This window comes from Bufo bufo, chromosome 1 (genome assembly GCF_905171765.1).
Source record: "Bufo bufo chromosome 1, aBufBuf1.1, whole genome shotgun sequence".
Lineage (NCBI taxonomy): Eukaryota > Metazoa > Chordata > Amphibia > Anura > Bufonidae > Bufo > Bufo bufo.
In genome coordinates, this window is record NC_053389.1 from 38,843,637 (window position 1) to 38,867,527 (window position 23,891).

Genomic DNA, 23,891 nt, shown 5'->3' on the forward strand with positions numbered 1-23,891 from the left:
CGTAGCTATAGGGTGCCCAGGAGCCTGAGGGGGCCCAAAGACCCTTGTGCCACATAAGACACTGGCATTATAGCAAGTGCATGCTGGTCAATTTACACCTCTGGCTGGAGGGAAGGCGTTAGGTCAAGAATTTGGCATGAGGGGATGCCCTTTCAATGTTTACCTCAGGCAGCAGGAAGGATATGTGCTCCGACCCCTACCCCTTGCCAACAAGCACTGAGGGAAGGCGGGCCCAAGCTGAACTCTTGCACCAGGGCCCATAAGCCTTTAGCTACGCTCATGGCCACCAGATATGAGTGGTGGGCACTGGCAGTGGACACAGTACACTCTGTGGGCCTGACACACACTGGCAGGCAACTGCAATTATATTACAGAGAAAAAATTGTATTCCTTTTTTATCTGCAAGCTACCGTGCCACCAGATATGAGTGGTGGGCACTGGCAGTGGGCACAGTACACTCTGTGGGCCTGACACACACTGGCAGGCAACTGCAATATATACAGTACAGACCAAAAGTTTGGACACACCTTCTCATTCAAAGAGTTTTCTTTTTTTTCATGACTATGAAGGCATCAAAACTATGAATTAACACATGTGGAATTATATATATAACAAACAAGTGTGAAACAACTGAAAATATGTCATATTCTAGGTTCTTCAAAGTAGCCACCTTTTGCTTTGATTACTGCTTTGTACACTCTTGGCATTCTCTTGATGAGCTTTAAGAGGTAGTCCCCTGAAATGGTTTTCACTTCACAGGTGACAGTGACTTGTAGGATGACAGGCCGAACTGGATGGACAAATGTCTTTTTTCGGCCTTATGTACTATGTTACTATGTTACTATGTTAGGTGTGCCCTGTCAGGTTTAATAAGTGGGATTTCTTGCCTTATAAATGGGGTTGGGACCATCAGTGGCATTGAGGAGAAGTCAGGTGGATACACAGGTGATAGTCCTACTGAATAGACTGTTATAATTTGTATTATGGCAAAAAAAAAGCAGCTAACAGTCTATTCAGTAGGACTATCAGCTGTGTATCCACCTGACTTCTCCTCAACGCCACTAATGGTCCCAACCCCATTTATAAGGCAAGAAATCCCACTTATTAAACCTGACAGGGCACACCTGTGTAGTGAAAACCATTTCAGGGGACTACCTCTTGAAGCTCATCAAGAGAATGCCAAGAGTGTGCAAAGCAGTAATCAAAGCAAAAGGTGGCTACTTTGAAGAACCTAGAATATGACATATTTTCAGTTGTTTCACACTTGTTTGTTATGTATATAATTCCACATGTGTTAATTCATAGTTTTGATGCCTTCAGTGTGAATCTACAATTTTCATAGTCATGAAAATAAAGAAAACTCTTTGAATGAGAAGGTGTGTCCAAACTTTTAGTCTGTACTGTATATAGGGAAAAAAAAAAAATTTAAGCTGGAGTCACGTAGCGCCGCACGTCACTTTGCTATGATCAGTATAGGGAGAGGTTGCAGCTGCGACGTTAGGGCGAGATTAGGCAGATTAACTCCTCCAAAAGACTTCATTCTGTGATCGATCTGCAGCTGTGGATCATTGAACTGCTATTATTGACTTGCTCACTTTTTTGAGGCTGCCCAGAGCGTTTTTAGATTACTTTTTTTCTGGGGTGATCGGCGGCCATTTTGTGACTTGTGGTGCGCCAGCACGAGCTATCACCAAGTGTATTTAACCATCGATAGTGTGGTTATTTTGTGCTATATCCTACATCAGCTGCAGGCTGAGCCTGTGTCACCGAAGTGCATTTAACCATCAACAGTCTGGTTATTTTTTGGCCATATACTACATCAGCTGCAGGCTGAGCCTGTTTCACCCAAGTGCATTTAACCATCAACAGTCTGATTATTTTTTGGCCATATACTACATCAGCTGCAGGCTGAGCCTGTGTCACCGAAGTGCATTTAACCATCAACAGTCTGGTTATTTTTTGGCCATATATTACATCAGGGGCAAGTTGAGCCTGTCACCCAGCGCCTAAAAAATAGACCTGACATTTCTATTCAACCAAATCTGCACAGTTTTAGCTGGTCAAGTTATTTGTAGTGACCGTCAAAGCAGACTTTTTGTTCTGGGTTGAAAAAGCATTCCCAAATTTGCCATTCTGAAAATAACTAGTTTGTGGTATTTCAGGCCTACTTGAAATCTATCCCAAAAAGAAAATCTTACATTGAAGTTATTGATAGTATCATTCAGAAAAACCTAAGACACACGCTAGCGTGCTGATAGAAGTGTCATTCTGTGATTAAACCTATAACTGTCACACAGCGCAAAAAAAAACAGGTCTCACATCTCTATTCAACCAAATCTGCACAGTTTTAGCTGGTCAAGTTATTTGTAGTGACCGTCAAAGCAGACTTTTTGTTCTGGGTTGAAAAAGCATTCCCAAATTTGCCATTCTGAAAATAACTAGTTTGTGGTATTTCAGGCCTACTTGAAATCTATCCCAAAAAGAAAATCTTCCATTAAAGTTATTGATAGTATCATTCAGAAAAACCTAAGACACACGCTAGCGTGCTGATAGAAGTGTCATTCTGTGATTAAACCTATAACTGTCACACAGCGCAAAAAAAAACAGGTCTCAAATCTCTATTCAACCAAATCTGCACAGTTTTAGCTGGTCAAGTTATTTGTAGTTACCGTCAAAGCAGACTTTTTGTTCTGGGTTGAAAAAGCATTCCCAAATTTGCCATTCTGAAAATAACTAGTTTGTGGTATTTCAGGCCTACTTGAAATCTATCCCAAAAAGAAAATCTTCCATTGAAGTTATTGATAGTATCATTCAGAAAAACCTAAGACACACGCTAGCGTGCTTATTGAAGTGTCATTCTGTGATTAAACCTATAACTGTCACACAGCGCAAAAAAAAACAGGTCTCAAATCTCTATTCAACCAAATCTGCACAGTTTTAGCTGGTCAAGTTATTTGTAGTGACCGTCAAAGCAGACTTTTTGTTCTGGGTTGAAAAAGCATTCCCAAATTTGCCATTCTGAAAATAACTAGTTTGTGGTATTTCAGGCCTTCTTGAAATCTATCCCAAAAAGAAAATCTTCCATTGAAGTTATTGATAGTATCATTCAGAAAAACCTAAGACACACGCTAGCGTGCTGATAGAAGTGTCATTCTGTGATTAAACCTATAACTGTCACACAGCGCAAAAAAAAACAGGTCTCACATCTCTATTCAACCAAATCTGCACAGTTTTAGCTGGTCAAGTTATTTGTAGTGACCGTCAAAGCACACTTTTTGTTCTGGGTTGAAAAAGCATTCCCAAATTTGCCATTCTGAAAATAACTAGTTTGTGGTATTTCAGGCCTACTTGAAATCTATCCCAAAAAGAAAATCTTCCTTTGAAGTTATTGATAGTATCATTCAGAAAAACCTAAGACACACGCTAGCGTGCTGATAGAAGTGTCATTCTGTGATTAAACCTATAACTGTCACACAGCGCAAAAAAAAACAGGTCTCACATCTCTATTCAACCAAATCTGCACAGTTTTAGCTGGTCAAGTTATTTGTAGTGACCGTAAAAGCACACTTTTTGTTCTGGGTTGAAAAAGCATTCCCAAATTTGCCATTCTGAAAATAACTAGTTTGTGGTATTTCAGGCCTACTTGAAATCTATCCCAAAAAGAAAATCTTCCATTAAAGTTATTGATAGTATCATTCAGAAAAACCTAAGACACACGCTAGCGTGCTGATAGAAGTGTCATTCTGTGATTAAACCTATAACTGTCACACAGCGCAAAAAAAAACAGGTCTCAAATCTCTATTCAACCAAATCTGCACAGTTTTAGCTGGTCAAGTTATTTGTAGTGACCGTCAAAGCAGACTTTTTGTTCTGGGTTGAAAAAGCATTCCCAAATTTGCCATTCTGAAAATAACTAGTTTGTGGTATTTCAGGCCTTCTTGAAATCTATCCCAAAAAGAAAATCTTCCATTGAAGTTATTGATAGTATCATTCAGAAAAACCTAAGACACACGCTAGCGTGCTGATAGAAATGTCATTCTGTGATTAAACCTATAACTGTCACACAGCGCAAAAATAAAACAGGTTTCACATCTCTATTCAACCAAATCTGCACAGTTTTAGCTGGTCAAGTTATTTGTAGTGACCAACAAAGCAGACTTTTCGTTCTGGGTTGAAAAAGCATTCCCAAATTTGCCATTCTCAAAATTGTGGTGAACGGGAACAATGAGGAAAACATCTAATAAGGGACGCGGACGTGGACATGGTCGTGGTGGTGTTAGTGGATCCTCCCGTGCTGGGAGAGGACGTGGCCGTTCTGCCACAGCCACATGTCCTAGTGAACCAACTACCTCAGGTCCCAGTAGCCGCCAAAATTTACAGGGATATTTGGTGGGGCCCAATGCCGTTCTAAGGATGGTAAGGCCTGAGCAGGTACAGGCATTAGTCAATTGGGTGGCCGACAGTGCATCCAGCACGTTCACATTATCTCCCACCTAGTCTTCTGCAGAAAGCGCACAGATGGCGCATGAAAAACAAGCCCATCAGTCTGTCTGCCTGAAGCGAGGCATTAACGTTCTGAACCTTAGCACAACCTGCATGACCAGGCACCTGCATGCAAAGCATGAACTGCAGTGGAGTAAACACCTTAAGAACAAGGAAGTCACTCAGGCTCCCCCTGCTACCTCTTCTGCTGCTGCCGCCTCGGCCTCTTCTGCTGCTGCCGCCGCCTCGGCCTCTTCTGCTGCTGCTGCCGCCGCCTCGGCCTCTTCCTCTGCCTCTGGAGGAACGTTGGCACCTGCCGCCCAGCAAACATGGGATGTACCACCAACACCACCACCTGCGTCACCAAGCATCTCAACCATGTCACACGGCAGCGTTCAGCTCTCCATCTCACAAACATTTGAGAGAAAGCGTAAATTCCCACCTAGCCACCCTCGATCCCTGGCCCTGAATGCCAGCATTTCTAAACTACTGGCCTATGAAATGCTGTCATTTAGGCTGGTGGACACACACAGCTTTAAACAGCTCATGTCACTTGCTGTCCCACAGTATGTTGTTCCCAGCCGCCACTACTTCTCTAAGAGAGCCGTGCCTTCCCTGCACAAACAAGTGTCCGATAAAATCAAGTGTGCACTGCGCAACGCCATCTGTGGCAAGGTCCACCTAACCACAGATACGTGGACCAGTAAGCACGGCCAGGGACGCTATATCTCCCTAACTGCACACTGGGTAAATGTAGTGGCGGCTGGGCCCCAGGCGGAGAGCTATTTGGCGCACGTCCTTCCGCCGCCAAGGATCGCAGGGCAACATTCTTTGCCTCCTGTCTCCTCCTCCTCCTACTCAGCTTCCTCCTCCTCTTCTTCCACCTGCTCATCCAGTCAGCCACACACCTTCACCACCAACTTCAGCACAGCACGGGGTAAACGTCAGCAGGCCATTCTGAAACTCATATGTTTGGGGGACAGGCCCCACACCACACAGGAGTTGTGGCGGGGTATAGAACAACAGACCGACGAGTGGTTGCTGCCGGTGAGCCTCAAGCCCGGCCTGGTGGTGTGCGATAATGGGCGAAATCTCATTGCAGCTCTGGGACTAGCCGGTTTGACGCACATCCCTTGCCTGGCGCATGTGCTGAATTTGGTGGTGCAGAAGTTCATTCGCAACTACCCCGACATGTCAGAGCTGCTGCATAAAGTGCGGGCCGTCTGTTCGCGCTTCCGGCGTTCACACCCTGCCGCTGCTCGCCTGTCTGCGCTACAGCGTAACTTCGGCCTTCCCGCTCACCGCCTCATATGCGACGTGCCCACCAGGTGGAACTCCACCTTGCATATGCTGGACAGACTGTGCGAGCAGCAGCAGGCCATAGTGGAGTTTCAGCTGCAGCACGCACGGGTCAGTCGCACTGCGGATCAGACCCACTTCACCACCAATGACTGGGCCTCCATGGGAGACCTGTGTGCCCTGTTGCGCTGTTTCGAGTACTCCACTAACATGGCCAGTGGCGATGACGCCGTTATCAGCGTTACAATACCACTTCTATGTCTCCTTGAGAAAACACTTAGGGCGATGATGGAAGAGGAGGTGGCCCAGGATGAAGAGGAGGAAGAGGGGTCATTTTTAGCACTTTCAGGCCAGTCTCTTCAAAGTGACTCAGAGGGAGGTTTTTTGCAACACCAGAGGCCAGGTACAAATGTGGCCAGACAGGGCCCACTACTGGAGGACGAGGAGGACGAGGATGAGGAGGAGGTGGAGGAGGATGAGGATGAAGCATGTTCACAGCGGGGTGGCACCCAAAGCAGCTCGGGCCCATCACAGGTGCGTGGCTGGGGGGAAACACAGGACGATGACGATACGCCTCCCACAGAGGACAGCTTGTCCTTACCTCTGGGCAGCCTGGCACACATGAGCGACTACATGCTGCAGTGCCTGCGCAACGACAGCAGAGTTGCCCACATTTTAACGTGTGCAGACTACTGGGTTGCCACCCTGCTGGATCCCGGTACAAAGACAATGTGCCCACCTTACTTCCTACAGTGGAGCGTGATAGGAAGATGCGCGAGTACAAGCGCACGTTGGTAGACGCGCTACTGAGAGCATTCCCAAATGTCACAGGGGAACCAGTGGAAGCCCAAGGCGAAGGCAGAGGAGGAGCAAGAGGTCGCCAACACAGCTGTGTCACGGCCAGCTCCTCTGAGGGCAGGGTTAGCATGGCAGAGATGTGGAAAAGTTTTGTCACCACGCCACAGCTAACTGCACCACCTCCTGATACGGAACGTGTTAGCAGGAGGCAACATTTCACTAACATGGTGGAACAGTACCTGTGCACACCCCTCCACGTACTGACTGATGGTTCGGCCCCATTCAACTTCTGGGTCTCCAAATTGTCCACGTGGCCAGAGCTAGCCTTTTATGCCTTGGAGGTGCTGGCCTGCCCTGCGGCCAGCGTTTTGTCTGAACGTGTATTCAGCACGGCAGGGGACGTCATTACAGACAAACGCAGCCGCCTGTCTACAGCCAATGTGGACAAGCTGACGTTCATAAAAATGAACCAGGCATGGATCCCACAGGACCTGTCCATCCCTTGTGCAGATTAGATATTAACTACCTCCCCTTAACAATATATTATTCTACTTCAGGGCACTTCCTCATTCAATACTATTTTTTATTTCATTTTACCATTATATTGTGGGGCAACCCAAAGTTGAATGAACCTCTCCTCTGTCTGGGTGCCGGGGCCTAAATGTGTGACAGTGGCCTGTTCCAGTGGTGGGTGACGTGAAGCCTGATTCTCTGCTATGACATGAATACAGATTCTGCGCTGACATAAGGCCAGATTCTCTGTTACGGGACCTCTCTCCTCTGCCTGGGTGCCTGGGCCTAAATGTGTGACAGTGGCCTGTTCCAGTGGTGGCTGACGTGAAGCCTGATTCTCTGCTATGACATGAAGACAGATTCTGCGCTGACATAAGGCCAGATTCTCTGTTACGGGACCGCTCTCCTCTGTCTGGGTGCCGGGGCCTAAATGTGTGACAGTGGCCTGTTCCAGTGGTGGGTGACGTGAAGCCTGATTCTCTGCTATGACATGAATACAGATTCTGCGCTGACATAAGGCCAGATTCTCTGTTACGGGACCGCTCTCCTCTGCCTGGGTGCCTGGGCCTAAATGTGTGACAGTGGCCTGTTCCAGTGGTGGGTGACGTGAAGCCTGATTCTCTGCTATGACATGAATACAGATTCTGCGCTGACATAAGGCCAGATTCTCTGTTACGGGACCTCTCTCCTCTGCCTGGGTGCCTGGGCCTAAATGTGTGACAGTGGCCTGTTCCAGTGGTGGGTGACGTGAAGCCTGATTCTCTGCTATGACATTAAGACAGATTCTGTGCTGACATAAGGCCAGATTCTCTGTTACGGGACATCTCTCCTCTGCCTGGGTGCCTGGGCCTAAATGTGTGACAGTGGCCTGTTCCAGTGGTGGGTGACGTGAAGCCTGATTCTCTGCTATGACATGAAGACAGATTCTGTGCTGACATAAGGCCAGATTCTCTGTTACAGGACCTCTCTCCTCTGTCTGGGTGCCGGGGCCTAAATGTGTGACAGTGGCCTGTTCCAGTGGTGGGTGACGTGAAGCTTGATTCTCTGCTATGACATGAAGACTGATTCTGCGCTGACATAAGGCCAGATTCTCTGTTACGGGACCTCTCTCCTCTGCCTGGGTGCCTAGGCCTAAATGTGTGACAGTGGCCTGTTCCAGTGGTGGGTGACGTGATGCCTGATTCTCTGCTATGACATGAAGACAGATTCTGTGCTGACATAAGGCCAGATTCTCTGTTACAGGACCTCTCTCCTCTGTCTGGGTGCCGGGGCCTAAATGTGTGACAGTGGCCTGTTCCAGTGGTGGGTGACGTGAAGCTTGATTCTCTGCTATGACATGAAGACAGATTCTGCGCTGACATAAGGCCAGATTCTCTGTTACGGGACCGCTCTCCTCTGTCTGGGTGCTGGGGCCTAAATGTGTGACAGTGACCTGTTCCAGTGGTGGGTGACGTGAAGCCTGATTCTCTGCTATGACATGAAGACTGATTCTGCGCTGACATGAAGCCAGATTCTCTGCTATGGCATGAAGAGACTGATTCTCTGCTGACATGAAGCCAGATTCTTTGCTATGGCATGAAGAGACTGATTCTCTGCTGACGTGAAGCCAGATTCTCTGCTATGGGACCTCTGTCCAATTGATATTGGTTCATTTTTATTTTTTTAATTTTAATTTTAATTCATTTCCCTATCCACATTTGTTTGCAGGGGATTTACCTACATGTTGCTGCCTTTTGCAGCCCTCTAGCTCTTTCCTGGGCTGTTTTACAGCCTTTTTAGTGCCCAAAAGTTCGGGTCCCCATTGACTTCAATGGGGTTCGGGTTCGGGACGAAGTTCGGATCGGGTTCGGATCCCGAACCCGAACATTTCCGGGAAGTTCGGCCGAACTTCTCGAACCCGAACATCCAGGTGTTCGCTCAACTCTAGTTAAGTATGGTGGCTACCCGACTGTTTAGGGAGGGTAGACAGGGACGGGGGGTCCCCTTTCCCTCCCCCTCCCTTTCTAGTTCCCTGTAGGGCACTTGTCTGGCCCTGGTTCGGAGTTCAAGGGTTTAGGAGCTAGGTAAGGGTTAATAGTCTGGTGCGGCAGGAAGAGGAGGCAGGCAGCAGGAGGGTACTTATGGGCTGGTCCCGCCTATTCTCTCCCTCTTTATCGGAAGTGCAGTGCCCCTCCCTCCCTTTTGGTTGTTATATTTGAAGGTTTCATGTTATTTTCTGTATTTATGTTTGGCAGTGTGTTATGCCCTCAAGGGGAGCAGTATGCAGGCATTGGAAGAATTTTACAAGTCACAGCTGGTGGCAAGTTACTGCAACTGAAAAGTTGTTAATGAAGGGTTTGGCGGAACTGCCCGTTGGGAGGCTAGCGGCTGGCAGATCGCACGGTTTTATACTGTTGCTGTTTTATGAATAATAAATATAGCTGTGTCCGACTACCACCCAGCAATAAAGCAGTTAAAAGAAAGAACGTGGTCAGTGTCCTTATTTGGGGGGATTGTTGTAAGTACGGGCCAGTGTGGGTAGGGGTGCCCCCTTCCCTTCCCCCATCCCTTTTGTTATTAACAGTCTATTGTAAGCTATTACTGGTCAGATGATGCACAGCTTTTCTACGGAAAGTCGAAAATTTATCCTTTCTGTGCAGCTGATTGAAATTGACCTAGAACTGATAAATTGTTGATGTAGGATGTCAGTCATATCTGCAATCTTCTGTAGCTAATATGCACATGAACACCTGAATTGTAAATCTGTTTCTAGGACAACTGGTTGACAAACAGTGATGTCACCTTTACAGTCATAAAAAGGTGTTAGAAACCTATCTACATGTAAACTCGAGGTTGTATTTGCTTCCTTCAGAAAATATTTCCCAGAAGGGTTTGAGTAGTTATGCAATTATTTGATTTGGGTTTCCTAACTGTAGATCACATTTTAGAGATTTCCTGAAATATTTTGTGTACATTGTTCTGAATGTCATAAGAATGTTGTTGCTATTACAATGTCATTAGGTCCTGTGAAACTACAACTAAAGCTGGGTATACACTTCAGAGCATTTGGCTGATGATCTAATGTATATGGGGCCACCAACTCTACCCAGACTACAATTATCAACGGAGATAAGGATCGAGCTTTTCAAATTCAAGATGCCCGATCCTTTTGTACTAAGGGAGATAAGCTTCCATCAGAGGTTTCAGCTTACTTTCCTCTCTTTATTGAGAACATATGTATACTTGGTCAAGTCAAGCATACATCTGCATATGTGAGGTGGGGACACAGGTGTCCACCAAACAGGTATTTATACTACAGGTATGTCATGTCCAACCAAAGACTATTATATAAAGCACAGGAAATGGGTCACAGTTCTAATGGATAACTTTGTCAACTGCCTGTTACCTACATGGGGTCAACGATTAAAGGGGTTTTCACATCTGGGTAGAGTTGAGTGAACACCTGGATGTTCGGGTTCGAGAAGTTCGGCCGAACTTCCCGGAAATGTTCGGGTTCGGGATCCGAACCCGACCTCAACTTCGTCCCGAACCCCATTGAAGTCAATGGGGCTCCGAACTGTTCGGCACTAAAAAGGCTGTAAAACAGCCCAGGAAAGAGCTAGAGGGCTGCAAAAGGCAGCAACATGTAGGTAAATCCCCTGCAAACAAATGTGGATAGGGAAATGAATTAAAATAAAATATATAAAAATAAACCAATATCAATTGGAGAGAGGTCCCATAGCAGAGAATCTGGCTTCAGGTCAGTAGAGAATCAGTCTTCATGCCATAGCAGAGAATCTGGCTTCACGTCACCCACCACTGGAACAGGCCACTGTCACATATTTAGGCCCAGGCACCCAGGCAGAGGAGAGAGGTCGCGTAACAGAGAATCTGGCTTCATGTCAGCACAGAATCAGTCTTCATGTCATAGCAGAGAATCAGGCTTCACGTCACCCACCACTGGAACAGGCCACTGTCACACATTTAGGCCCCGGCACCCAGACAGAGGAGAGGGTCATTCAACTTTGGGTTGCCCCGCAATATAATGGTAAAATGAAAATAAAAATAGGATTGAATGAGGAAGTGCCCTGGAGTACAATAATATATTGTTAAGGGGAGGTAGTTAATGTCTAATCTGCACAAGGGATGGACAGGTCCTGTGGGATCCATGCCTGGTTCATTTTTATGAACGTCAGCTTGTCCACATTGGCTGTAGACAGGCGGCTGCGTTTGTCTGTAATGACGCCCCCTGCCATGCTGAATACACGTTCAGACAAAACGCTGGCCGCCGGGCAGGCCAGCACCTCCAAGGCATAAAAGGCTAGCTCTGGCCACGTGGACAATTTGGAGACCCAGAAGTTGAATGGGGCCGAACCATCAGTCAGTACGTGGAGGGGTGTGCACAGGTACTGTTCCACCATGTTAGTGAAATGTTGCCTCCTGCTAGCACGTTCCGTATCAGGTGGTGGTGCAGTTAGCTGTGGCGTGGTGACAAAACTTTTCCACATCTCTGCCATGCTAACCCTGCCCTCAGAGGAGCTGGCCGTGAAACAGCTGCGTTGGCGACCTCTTGCTCCTCCTCTGCCTTCGCCTTGGGCTTCCACTGATTCCCCTGTGACATTTGGGAATGCCCTCAGTAGCGCGTCTACCAACGTGCGCTTGTACTCGCGCATCTTCCTATCACGCTCCAGTGTAGGAAGTAAGGTGGGCACATTGTCTTTGTACCGGGGATCCAGCAGGGTGGCAACCCAGTAGTCTGCACACGTTAAAATGTGGGCAACTCTGCTGTTGTTGCGCAGGCACTGCAGCATGTAGTCGCTCATGTGTGCCAGGCTGACCAGAGCTAAGGACAAGCTGTCCTCTGTGGGAGGCGTATCATCATCGTCCTGTGTTTGCCCCCAACCACGCACCAGTGATGGGCCCGAGCTGCTTTGGGTGCCACCCCGCTGTGAACATGCTTCATCCTCATCCTCCTCCACCTCCTCCTCATCCTCCTCATCCTCCAGTAGTGGGCCCTGTCTGGCCACATTTGTACCTGGCCTCTGGTGTTGCAAAAAACCTCCCTCTGAGTCACTTCGAAGAGACTGGCCTGAAAGTGCTAAAAATGACCCCTCTTCCTCCTCTTCCTCCTGGGCCACCTTAAGTGTTTTCTCAAGGAGACATAGAAGTGGTATTGTAACGCTGATAACGGCGTCATCGCCACTGTCCATGTTGGTGGAGTACTCGAAACAGCGCAACAGGGCACACAGGTCTCGCATGGAGGCCCAGTCATTGTTGGTGAAGTGGTGCTGTTCCGCAGTGCGACTGACCCGTGCGTGCTGCAGCTGAAACTCCACTATGGCCTGCTGCTGCTCGCACAGTCTGTCCAGCATGTGCAAGGTGGAGTTCCACCTGGTGGGCACATCGCATATGAGGTGGTGAGCGGGAAGGCCGAAGTTACGCTGTAGCGCAGACAGGCGTGCAGCAGCAGGGTGTGAACGCCGGAAGCGCGAACAGACGGCCCGCACTTTATGCAGCAGCTCTGACATGTCGGGGTAGTTGCGAATGAACTTCTGCACCACCAAATTCAGCACATGCGCCAAACCGGCTAGTCCCAGAGCTGCAACGAGATTTCGCCCATTATCACACACCACCAGGCCGGGCTTGAGGCTCACTGGCAGCAACCACTCGTCGGTCTGTTGTTCTATACCCCGCCACAACTCCTGTGCGGTGTGGGGCCTGTCCACCAAACATATGAGTTTCAGAACGGCCTGCTGACGTTTACCCCGGGCTGTGCTGAAGTTGGTGGTGAAGGTGTGTGGCTGACTGGATGAGCAGGTGGAAGAAGAGGAGGAGGAAGCTGAGTAGGAGGAGGAGGAGACAGGAGGCAAAGAATGTTGCCCTGCGATCCTTGGCGGCGGAAGGACGTGCGCCAAACAGCTCTCCGCCTGGGGCCCAGCCGCCACTACATTTACCCAGTGTGCATTTAGGGAGATATCGCGTCCCTGGCCGTGCTTACTTGATTTTATCGGACACTTGGTTGTGCAGGGAAGGCACGGCTCTCTTGGAGAAGTAGTGCCGGCTGGGAACAACATACTGTGGGACAGCAAGCGACATGAGCTGTTTGAAGCTGTCTGTGTCCACCAGCCTAAATGACAGCATTTCATAGGCCAGTAGTTTAGAAATGCTGGCATTCAGGGCCAGGGATCGAGGGTGGCTAGGTGGGAATTTACGCTTTCTCTCAAATGTTTGTGAGATGGAGAGCTGAACGCTGCCGTGTGACATGGTTGAGATGCTTGGTCTTGCAGGTGGTGGTGTTGGTGGTACATCCCATGTTTGCTGGGCGGCAGGTGCCAACGTTCCTCCAGAGGCGGAGGAAGAGGCCGAGGCGGCGGCAGCAGCAGAAGAGGCCGAGGCGGCAGCAGCAGAAGAGGTAGCAGGGGGAGCCTGAGTGACTTCTTTGTTTTTAAGGTGTTTACTCCTCTGCAGTTCATGCTTTGCATGCAGGTGCCTGGTCATGCAGGTTGTGCTAAGGTTCAGAACGTTAATGCCTCGCTTCAGGCTCTGATGGCACAGCGTGCAAACCACTCGGGTCTTGTCGTCAGCACATTGTTTAAAGAAGTGCCCTGCCAGGGAACTCCTTGATGCTGCCTTTGGGGTGCTCGGTCCCAGATGGCGGCGGTCAGTAGCAGGTGGAGTCTCTTGGCGGCGGGTGTTCTGATTTTGCCCACTGCTCCCTCTTTGTCTTTTGCTACGCTATTGGCTCGGTCTCACCACTGCCTCTTCCTCCGAACTGTGAAAGTCAGTGGCACGACCTTCATTCCATGTGGGGTCTAGGACCTCATCGTCCCCTGCATCGTCTTCCACCCAGTCTTGATCCCTGACCTCCTGTTCAGTCTGCACACTGCAGAAAGACGCAGCAGTTGGCACCTGTGTTTCGTCATCATCAGAGACGTGCTGATGTGGTATTCCCATGTCCTCATCATCAGGAAACATAAGTGGTTGTGCGTTAGTGCATTCTATCTCTTCCACCCCTGGGGAAGGGCTAGGTGGATGCCCTTGGGAAACACTGGCAGCAGAGTCTTCAAACAGCATAAGAGACTGCTGCATAACTTGAGGCTCAGACAGTTTCCCTGATATGCATGGGGGTGATGTGACAGACTGATGGGCTTGGTTTTCATGCGCCATCTGTGCGCTTTCTGCAGAAGACTGGGTGGGAGATAATGTGAACGTTCTGGATGCACTGTTGGCCACCCAATTGACTAATGCCTGTACCTGCTCAGGCCTTACCATCCTTAGAACGGCATTGGGCCCCACCAAATATCCCTGTAAATTCTGGCGGCTACTGGGACCTGAGGTAGTTGGTACACTAGGACGTGTGGCTGTGGCAGAACGGCCACGTCCTCTCCCAGCACCAGAGGGTCCACTAACACCACCACGACCATGTCCACGTCCGCGTCCCTTACTAGTTGTTTTCCTCATTGTTACCGTTCACCACAATAAGAAAAATATTATTCGGGCCAATGTATTGAATTAAAATTCATGCCTTTTTTTACAGACACCTAACACTGTCTGGCTATATATTTAGGTACCGTATTACACTAATACAGGCACACAAGTAATGACAGATTTGGTTGAATATAATTGTGAGGCCTATTTTTTACGCGCTGTGTGACAGATATACCTTTAATCACAGAATTAGACTTGTATCTGCACTGTAGCGTGTGTGTTAAGTTTTTCAGAATGACACTATCAGCACCTTGAATCTAAGATATCCTTTTTGGGATAGATTTAAAGTAGGCCTGATATAGCAGAAACTACTAATTTTGAGAATGGCAAATTTGGGAATAGTTTTTCAACCCAGAACAAAAACTGTGCTTTTACGGTCACTAAATATAACTTGACCAGCTAAAACTGTACTGATTTGGAGGAATAGAAATGTCAGGCCTACTTTTTAGGCGCTGGGTGACAGGCTCAGCATGCACCTAATGTAGTATATGGCCAAAAAATAACCACACTATTGATGGTTAAATGCACTTGATGAAAGCTTGACCCTGATGTAGGATATAGCAAAAAATAACCACACTATTGATGGTTAAATGCACTTAGGTGACACAGGCTCAGCCTGCACCTGATGTAGTATATGGCCAAAAAATAACCACACTGTTGATGGTTAAATGCACTTGGGTGACACAGGCTCAGCCTGCACCTGATGTAGTATATGGCCAAAAAATAACAACACTGTTGATGGTTAAATGCACTTGGGTGACACAGGCTCAGCCTGCACCTGATGTAGTATATGGCCAAAAAATAACCACACTGTTGATGGTTAAATGCACTTGGGTGACACAGGCTCAGCCTGCACCTGATGTAGGATATAGCAAAAAATAACCACACTATTGATGGTTAAATGCACTTGGTGGTAGCTTGTGCTGGCGCACCACAAGCCACAAAATGGCTGCCGATCACCCCAGAAAAAAGTGATATAAAAACGCTCTGGGCAGCCTAAAAAAAGATAGCAATTCAATATCAGCACTTCAATGATCCACAGCTGGAGATCGATCACTGAATTAAGTCTTTTGGAGGAGTTAATCTGCCTAATCTCGCCCTAACGTCGCAGCAGCAACCTCTCCCTATGCTTGAATCAGCAGAGTGACGTCCATCGCTACTTGACCCAAGCTTATATAGAGGCTGGGTCACATGCTGCACTGGCCAATCACAGCCATGCCAATAGTAGGCAAGGCTGTGATGGCCTCTTGGGGCAAGTAGTAGGACGCTTGTTGATTGGCTGCTTTGCAGCCTTTCAAAAAGCGCCAAGAAAGCGCCGAGCACCGAACCCGAACCCGGACTTTTACGAAAATGGACTTTTATACAGTTCGGGTTCGCTCATCCCTACATCTGGGGCATTTATAGCATACAAATGAGAGGTGTGATAAGTGACCAGTATTTGTGGGTCACATCTCTGGGACCTGCTCCTATCTCAAAAATGGGGCCTTGCCATGAACGTAGAGCCCACCACACATGTGCAGTGTTGCCTCCATTCACTGTTATGGGACAGGCTACTGTGCTTTGCTATGTTTAGAAGTCCCATAGCAATGAATTAAGGGTGGCATTGCCGGTCTGATCCTCATTCACTTTGGGGCCCTGTTCTTGAGATAGACGAGATTCTTAGAGGTGGTACTCACACCTAGCATTTACTTATGGCTAGTGATGGACGAACATCAGCCGGGACGATTTGTGAACGCGATCGTGCGAACACGATCAAATGTTCGCGAACCGCAAGTTCGCAGCGTGCCCCATTCACTTTAATGGCAGGCAAACCTGAAAAACCTTCAGGTCATTATTGCAGCCACCAAATACTTACTTGAAGTGCACAAATCGTCCCACAACATGGACAGTGACATACCAGAGAGGGATCAATGACAAAAATTCCCACCAAAAATATGTATTTTAATCAGGGGACATTTTTATGCATCTTAAAGGGAAACTCTCAAAAATGTGGCCTGCTGGAGCCTATAAAAATTTTATTATAGGTCACTGGACTACAGACCCCAAAAATTAGGCATTCACCTGACAGGAAAGATCAAGTGATTATGTGCTTGGAGGTATATTAGACGGTCATTGTATATCAATTTTACTGCAGGCCAGTACATATATATGTCAAATACATATGTTTAAAAGAACAAAAAATATTAAATTGGATTAAAAACATGGCTAACGAAACCCCCCCTCTTGAAAAAAAACCAAATGATAATAGTTGAAATTCGATAACACGTGGTCGTAGTCAACAGGTGTTGAATTCCTCCGAGGTCCCAAACATTAGGCATTCACCAGATAGAAAAGAACAAGTAATTATGTGGTTGGAGGTACATTAGACGGTCATTCAATATCAATTTTACTGCAGGCCAGTGGAGTACAGGCCCCAAACATTAGGCCTTCACCGGACAGAAAAGTACAAGTAATTATATGGCTGGAGGTATATTAGACGGAAATTAGATATCAATTTTACTGTTGGCCAGTTAGATTACAGGCCCCAAAAATTATGCATTCAACGTACATAAATCATCAAGTGATTATGTGGCTGGATGTATATTAGACGGTCAATGGATATCAATTTTACTGCAGGCCAGTGGACTACAGGCCCCAAAAATTATTCATTCACCGTACAGAAAAGCACAATTGATAATGTAGCTGGAGGTAAATTAGGCAGTCACCGTATAACAATTTTACTGTTTGCCAGTTAGATTACAGGCCCCAAAAATTATTGGATATCATTGTACATACCATATTTTTCGCCCTATAAGACGCACCAGCCCATAAGACGCACCTAGGTTTTTAGGGAGGAAAATAAGAAAAAATATATTTTTAACCAAAAGGTGTGCTTTTGGTGGGTTTGGAACTAATGGTGGTCTGTGGATGGCACTATTACTGGGGATAAGTGAAGGACACTGTTATGGGGGATCTGTGGATGACGGACACTGTTATGGGGGATCTGTGGATGACGGACACTGTTATTGGGGGATCTGTGGATGACGGACACTGTTATGGGGGATCTGTGGATGACGGACACTGTTATGGGGGGATCTGTGATGGACACTGTTATGGGGGAGATCTGTGGCTTGCACTGTTACAGGGGGATCTGTGGATGGCACTGTTACAGGGGGGGATCTGTGGATGGCACTGTTAGAGGGGGGATCTGTGGGTGGCACTGTTATATATGTGCCATCCACAGACCACCCCAGCCCATAACAGTGCCATCCAAAGACCCCCCCAGCCCATAACAGTGCCATCCACAGATGTCCCCCATAAAAATGTCATCCACAGATTCGCCGCCGCTCCAGTATACTAATATAAAATGTCTTATTCAATTAATAGTTATTAAACATGCCCCCCAACTCCTAATAGTACCGTACATCCTAACCGCTTCAGTACAACGCAGGCAGGCAGGCCGGGCGACCGGCGCGTCACTCACTGACGTCACTTGCCTGCACTTGAGTTACGCTCCCGCCCGCCCGGCCTGCCTGCCTGCATTCTACTTAAGAGGTTAGGATGTACTATTAGGAGTGGGGAGGCATGTTTAATAACTATTAATTGAATAAGACATTTTATATTAGTATACCGGAGCGGCGGGGCAGGGCTATAGTACACTTAAGGGTTAATTTTCTAGCTGGACTTTATACTTTCCCTTTTGACCCAAATATTAATACTTTATCCTTAACTGCTGGACTAGGATTTATGTATGATTAGTAATGGCCAGTTTTCTGTCAGGGACCATTTTCACAGAAGCCTTGGTCAACGAAGCGAGGGACATTTTCTCAGATAAGGATGTCCCAGGTCTAGCTCAGACAGCCACTAGTAAACAAGTTTTTAGTGATCTGTATAATTGCTTCAAAGATAACATTAAGTCCTGGTGGGAGATCAAATCCCTGGAAAGTTATATAGGACACAAAATTGTCCCGCGGGGACTACGGCTTCGGGTAAGACCGGCCGATAGGATATCTTCACCGACTCTCGTGACTAAATGGGAAGAGATACTCACGCATAGTTCTCAGACTCTAATGAGCTTATTATTAGAGGAAGAGAAACAAGTCTTCGAACTTTCATCAAAAAAATTACAGGAACAAATCGAAACAGCTTTAAAATTTAGAGAAGACCCAGAATTCACTAAACGTGAGATCTCTCTCCAAACATCTGTCGATCGCTTTCAGGGACTCATAAAGGAGCGTAAGCATAGACAATTTGTCAGAGACCTAGGCGAGTTCAGGGAAAACCGGGCTTACATAACAGGACAAGGGCAAGTAGCGGGCTCTGAACCCTCCTCCTCTCAATTTGACTCTTCAGACACCGAGTCGTATTCTAGACCTTACGGAGGCCCCTATAACGTGGGTCGGCCTGGTTCTAGACGACGAGGAGGTCAAGGATGGCAGAGGGGTGGGGGTTACAGAGGCAGGGGATGGGTGACACGAGGATCGGGATACCCGAATACTTCCTCATCCTCACCTCCCTCTGGTTATTCCAACAATATTCTATCACAACAACAACCGTCTTTTTTAGAAAAGAGTGCTATGCCCTACCAACTACCAGATCGCAACCGGTCAGACAGGGGACAGTAACTGATCTCCAGATCGTGAATCTTTCAGCCAGATGCCTCACTCCGGAAGAGGTGGGGGTCCTTAAGAGGGGCCTGTCATTTGTGCCTACCACTAGTTTTATAATTTGCAGCATAAACAAAAAAAAAAACTAAAAATTACTTTAATAGTATACGTTAAAAGGATCCCTAAAGGGTCCGCTAAATCCAAACTACTAGGTGTACAAACAAAAAAATAAATTAAGTGACTGATAACCACATCCAGAATAATATTTAAATGCCTGGGGTATGGGAGAGTTTATCCCTAAATCTACCCCTATCCTAAAACCTCAGCCCAGGGAGGGCTCCTAATGGTGGAGGCCCCCTGTCCGCGTACCTATACTGCTAACCCTTACCATTCCCTATAGGGGTATCGCAGAGATGGTGGACAATTATCCCAGGTATGAGGTATGGACAATAGGTTACCAACTATATGAGTCGACTGGATGAAAAAAAAAAATAAAAGGAAAGGAGACACAAAACATAGTACAGACAAAAACAAAAATACACTTATTCAGGGTTGACATTATAGTCAGACGCCTCAATTACCTCAACGCGTTTCACCCACGTAAATACTGTGGGATCATCAGGAGGTGTAGTAAGACTATTAATCTATACAATATTAAATATGTGACTAGATAGATACCGGTGCAAAACCAGGTCACATAGGAAAGGTACTCCAAGATAAGTCCCGGCTTAGCCAGATCGCACGAGTGAGATAGTCGCTCTACATAAAGATAAAATTAAGACAGGGGGATATGCTCAGGTTTATATATTATATTGATATCAATGATACTCATGCCTGCTTCGGACTCCATCTATTACAGATAGTGTTATCCACATCCTATATGGGGCAGGAAACAATTATAAACCACGGTCAGTTTCAGTATTTGAATATCTAGATGTATATAAAATCACTGGTAAGTGCAGACTTACGATTCAGTAGATAGGGTGGACCACAGCAAGTTAATTTTCTATTATTCCCCTGCCATGATTAATTGACAGAACCCACACTGAAAATAAGATATATCATCAACAATGATGCTAGTGCTCAGTGGACGCTGAAAGATCAAAGACCTCTGGTTGAAAATATGTCATACTCACATGGTGGAGTCTCCCCTATGCTCTATATTCCCCTGGTAGGCGATTTACACACTGGTGCGCAGGCTGTATTTAAAGAACCGCCGCATCACGCCATTGGTGATTAGCTCTATTCCACCTTGGCCCCATTTCCTGTTGTTGGAACGCATATGCGCTCCGACCGCCGGAAATACTAGTTCCCAGGGGCAGGGCTATGTGATCAGTGCCGCGCCGCCCTTCCGAACGCTGGAACGCACATGCGTTCCAAGGAGCGACTTCCAGTCTCCCGGCCTCCCTCCAGTTCCTGTGTATGTAATCATGTGGGGTGCTATGAGCTCAACGTGATAATCTCCTCCCTGACAACCATATCTATACCAGGCAAAGCCCAAATCCTGTCTGAGCATGGAAATCTTTAGTTTAATCAGGGTTATGATGTGTTTTGGCAAGCCTGTAATCCTATATTATGCTGTAATGATTTATCATATAGTTGGGGCTATAATACATTTTAGCAAGCCTATAATCTTATAATGTACCGTAATGCTTGCCATATTAACTCCTCCATGTTTATGGAAGTATATCTTATATGCATATATATTTACATTGCCCACGTCATTTCCAGCATATATAAGGGGGCAGAGTGGAACATACACAGTATACCGGGATCATACAATGCCCTTCATTTACTACTACGGAAAACATATGGATATAAATATGATGTTCTCATGATGCGAAGTCCTAAAAATACATATACCGGCATGTTTCAAAGAAAAAGGGGGTCAGTCAGCACATCCCAAAGCGCAGGGGCACATTGCTATGGCTGAGAACAAGACTGTTAAGCAAAACAAGCAATGCAACAGCTCTCTGCAAAGCAAATAAAGTACAAAATTGCATCATAATAGCAATTGCTGAACTAATAAGTTAGAGATACTTGGCAAATCGTTTTGTACAAAATTATTTGAGCCCGTCTGCCGAACGTCAAGGCAATCTCTAGTTAGACGGGTTCCTAACACTAAAAATATACCTGTTATGTGCCATAGCGGCTATCATAAAATTAAGAAAGTGCAGGTTCCACTTACATGCTGGATCCGCCTGAATTTCCATCATTTTCGGTGCCAAAATGGCCTCCATTATATCCAGGGAAAGCAGTTACCAGCATGCACGCCGGGCCCACTCCACACCACCCCTGGCGCCACATGGTCACCAAGGACTGCAATGAGAGTCCACACACTATCTCTCTCCTGGTGCCAGATGGCCTCAGTGAGTGGAGGGGAGCAGGCCAAGCTAAATACTAACACTGATTAAAATCAACCTGTGGGACAGACGAGCTGGAAGGAGTGCACGACTGGGGAGGCAGCCACACCTCCAGTACAAACTGCATAGAAAAAGGGGGTCAGTCAGCACATCCCAAAGCGCAGGGGCACGTTGCTATGGCTGAGAACAAGACTGTTAAGCAAAACAAGCAATGCAACAGCTCACTGCAAATCAAATGTTTCACAATTAATTTTGATGTATACATCCATAAGGAGAGTAACCATGGTGCATGGTTACCTCAGGACAGTAATCCGATGGTGAATCACTGATGTCCAATCTGATATAACATTATATTTCATGCTTTACGCATGTGGTCTAATCTTCAGTACATTTCTTTAAATCATGTGATGCTCGGCTTATATGGACGGAATAGGGACATCACGGACAAAGCCGCATCTCATAAAAAACAGGTGAATGTCAGCCTCTCATTGATGCCTGTGGGTGCCTGAGATCTAAATCTATGTATCCACACACATTCCTTCTGCAGGATTTTATTGTCCCAGTTCCCACCTCTGGGTGAAGGTGGTATAAGCTCCAATACAGAGAATTTTAGACATAGAGGGTCCCCCCCATGTACATCATTGATATGAGAGGCTACTGGAGTAACTTTTTTATTAATGACATCATTGACATGTTCGCAAATTCTCCTGCGTAGCTCCCTTATCTTCTTCCCTATATAATCTTTGGGGCAGGGACATTGGCAGATATAAATGGCCCCTTTACTGCGACAACTGCAGAAATCCCTAATTTCAAATACCTGTCCGGTGGCTGTGCACGTTATGGTTTTGGCCGTAGAGATATATTTACATGCTTTACAGGTCCCGCATTTGAACATACCTAGGGGTTTGCGGTCCAACCATGTGCCCTCCCTGATAGGGGGAGTGTAGTGGCTATGGACCAAACAGTCCTTGAGGCTTTTGCCTCGCCTATAACTGACACATGGTTTCTCCGTTAAGATATCTGATAGATCCTGGTCCATTCGCAATATGGGCCAGTATCTATTGAGAACCTTCATCACCTCTTGATTGGCCGAATCATAGGTAGAGACAATGCGAGGTGGTTGCATTTTTTCCGCATCTCTCGGTTTCGGGACCAATAGTTTAGTACGATCCTGTGCTACTGCATGCTTAAATGCTAGGTTAAGGGGTTTCTGTGAATAACCTCTTTCTTTAAACCTTGATTGTAATTTCCTTGCTTCGCTAAAGAAAGCTTGATTGTCCGAGCAGTTCCTCCGTGCACGGAGATATTGCCCCCTCGGTATCCCTCGTTTGAGGGGAGCCGGATGGTGACTATCCCAGTGCAGGAGGGAATTAGTAGCGGTCGTCTTTCTAAACATGTTCGCAATTAGCCTGTCACCATCAATCGTGACGCGCACATCCAGGAAGGCAATTGTTTTCGGGTCAATCTCTGATGTAAACCGAAGGCCCACATTGTTCACATTAATTTCAGTGATGAACCTACTGAACTCGTCCGACCCACCCTTCCAGACCAGAAACACGTCGTCGATGTACCGTGTCCAGACCAATACTTTGTCTGTCCACCACATGTTCTGGTCTGGAAAGATATGGGTGTTCTCCCACCAGCCCAGGAAGAGATTGGCATAAGAGGAGGCACAAGGGCTCCCCATTGCCGTCCCCCTGAGCTTGTGGAAGAAACGCCCATTAAATAGAAAATAATTATGGGTCAACACGAATTCAAGAAGCCTGAGTACGAAGGCACTATGTTCCCTGCAAAATATCCCCCTAGTTGCCAGGAAGTATTCAACAGCATGGAGCCCCTTATCATGAGGTATAGAACTGTGAAGGGACTCCACGTCAATGCTAGCAAGGAGGCATCCCGGGTCCAGGTTGATTGTGTCAATTTTATTGAGAAAGTCCATCGTGTCCCTAGTGTATGCAGGTAGAGACACGACGAACTGACTCAGGACGCGGTCGATATAGATACCACTATTTTGAATAAGCGAATCGACCCCTGAGATGATTGGTCTGCCCTTTAATGGATTAGTCCCCTTGTGGACTTTGGGGAGCCCATAGAAGGTAGCTGTACAGGGAAACATCGGGAGGAGGAAGTCATATTCCGCAGGAGATATTACTTTTTTGCGGATACCCTCATCTAGTATACTTTTTAGTTCAGTTTTAAAGTGGATGATAGGGTTAGACGATAGGGTTCCATACCCCCCCCCTGTCTTTGAGCAGATCCATGCACATCTGCACATACAGTGACTGGTCCAGGATCACCAAGTTTCCCCCTTTATCGGAGGGCTTTATGATGATAGACTTGTCCCGTTCCAGTGACAGTGCAGACATCTCCACCCGTGATAGAT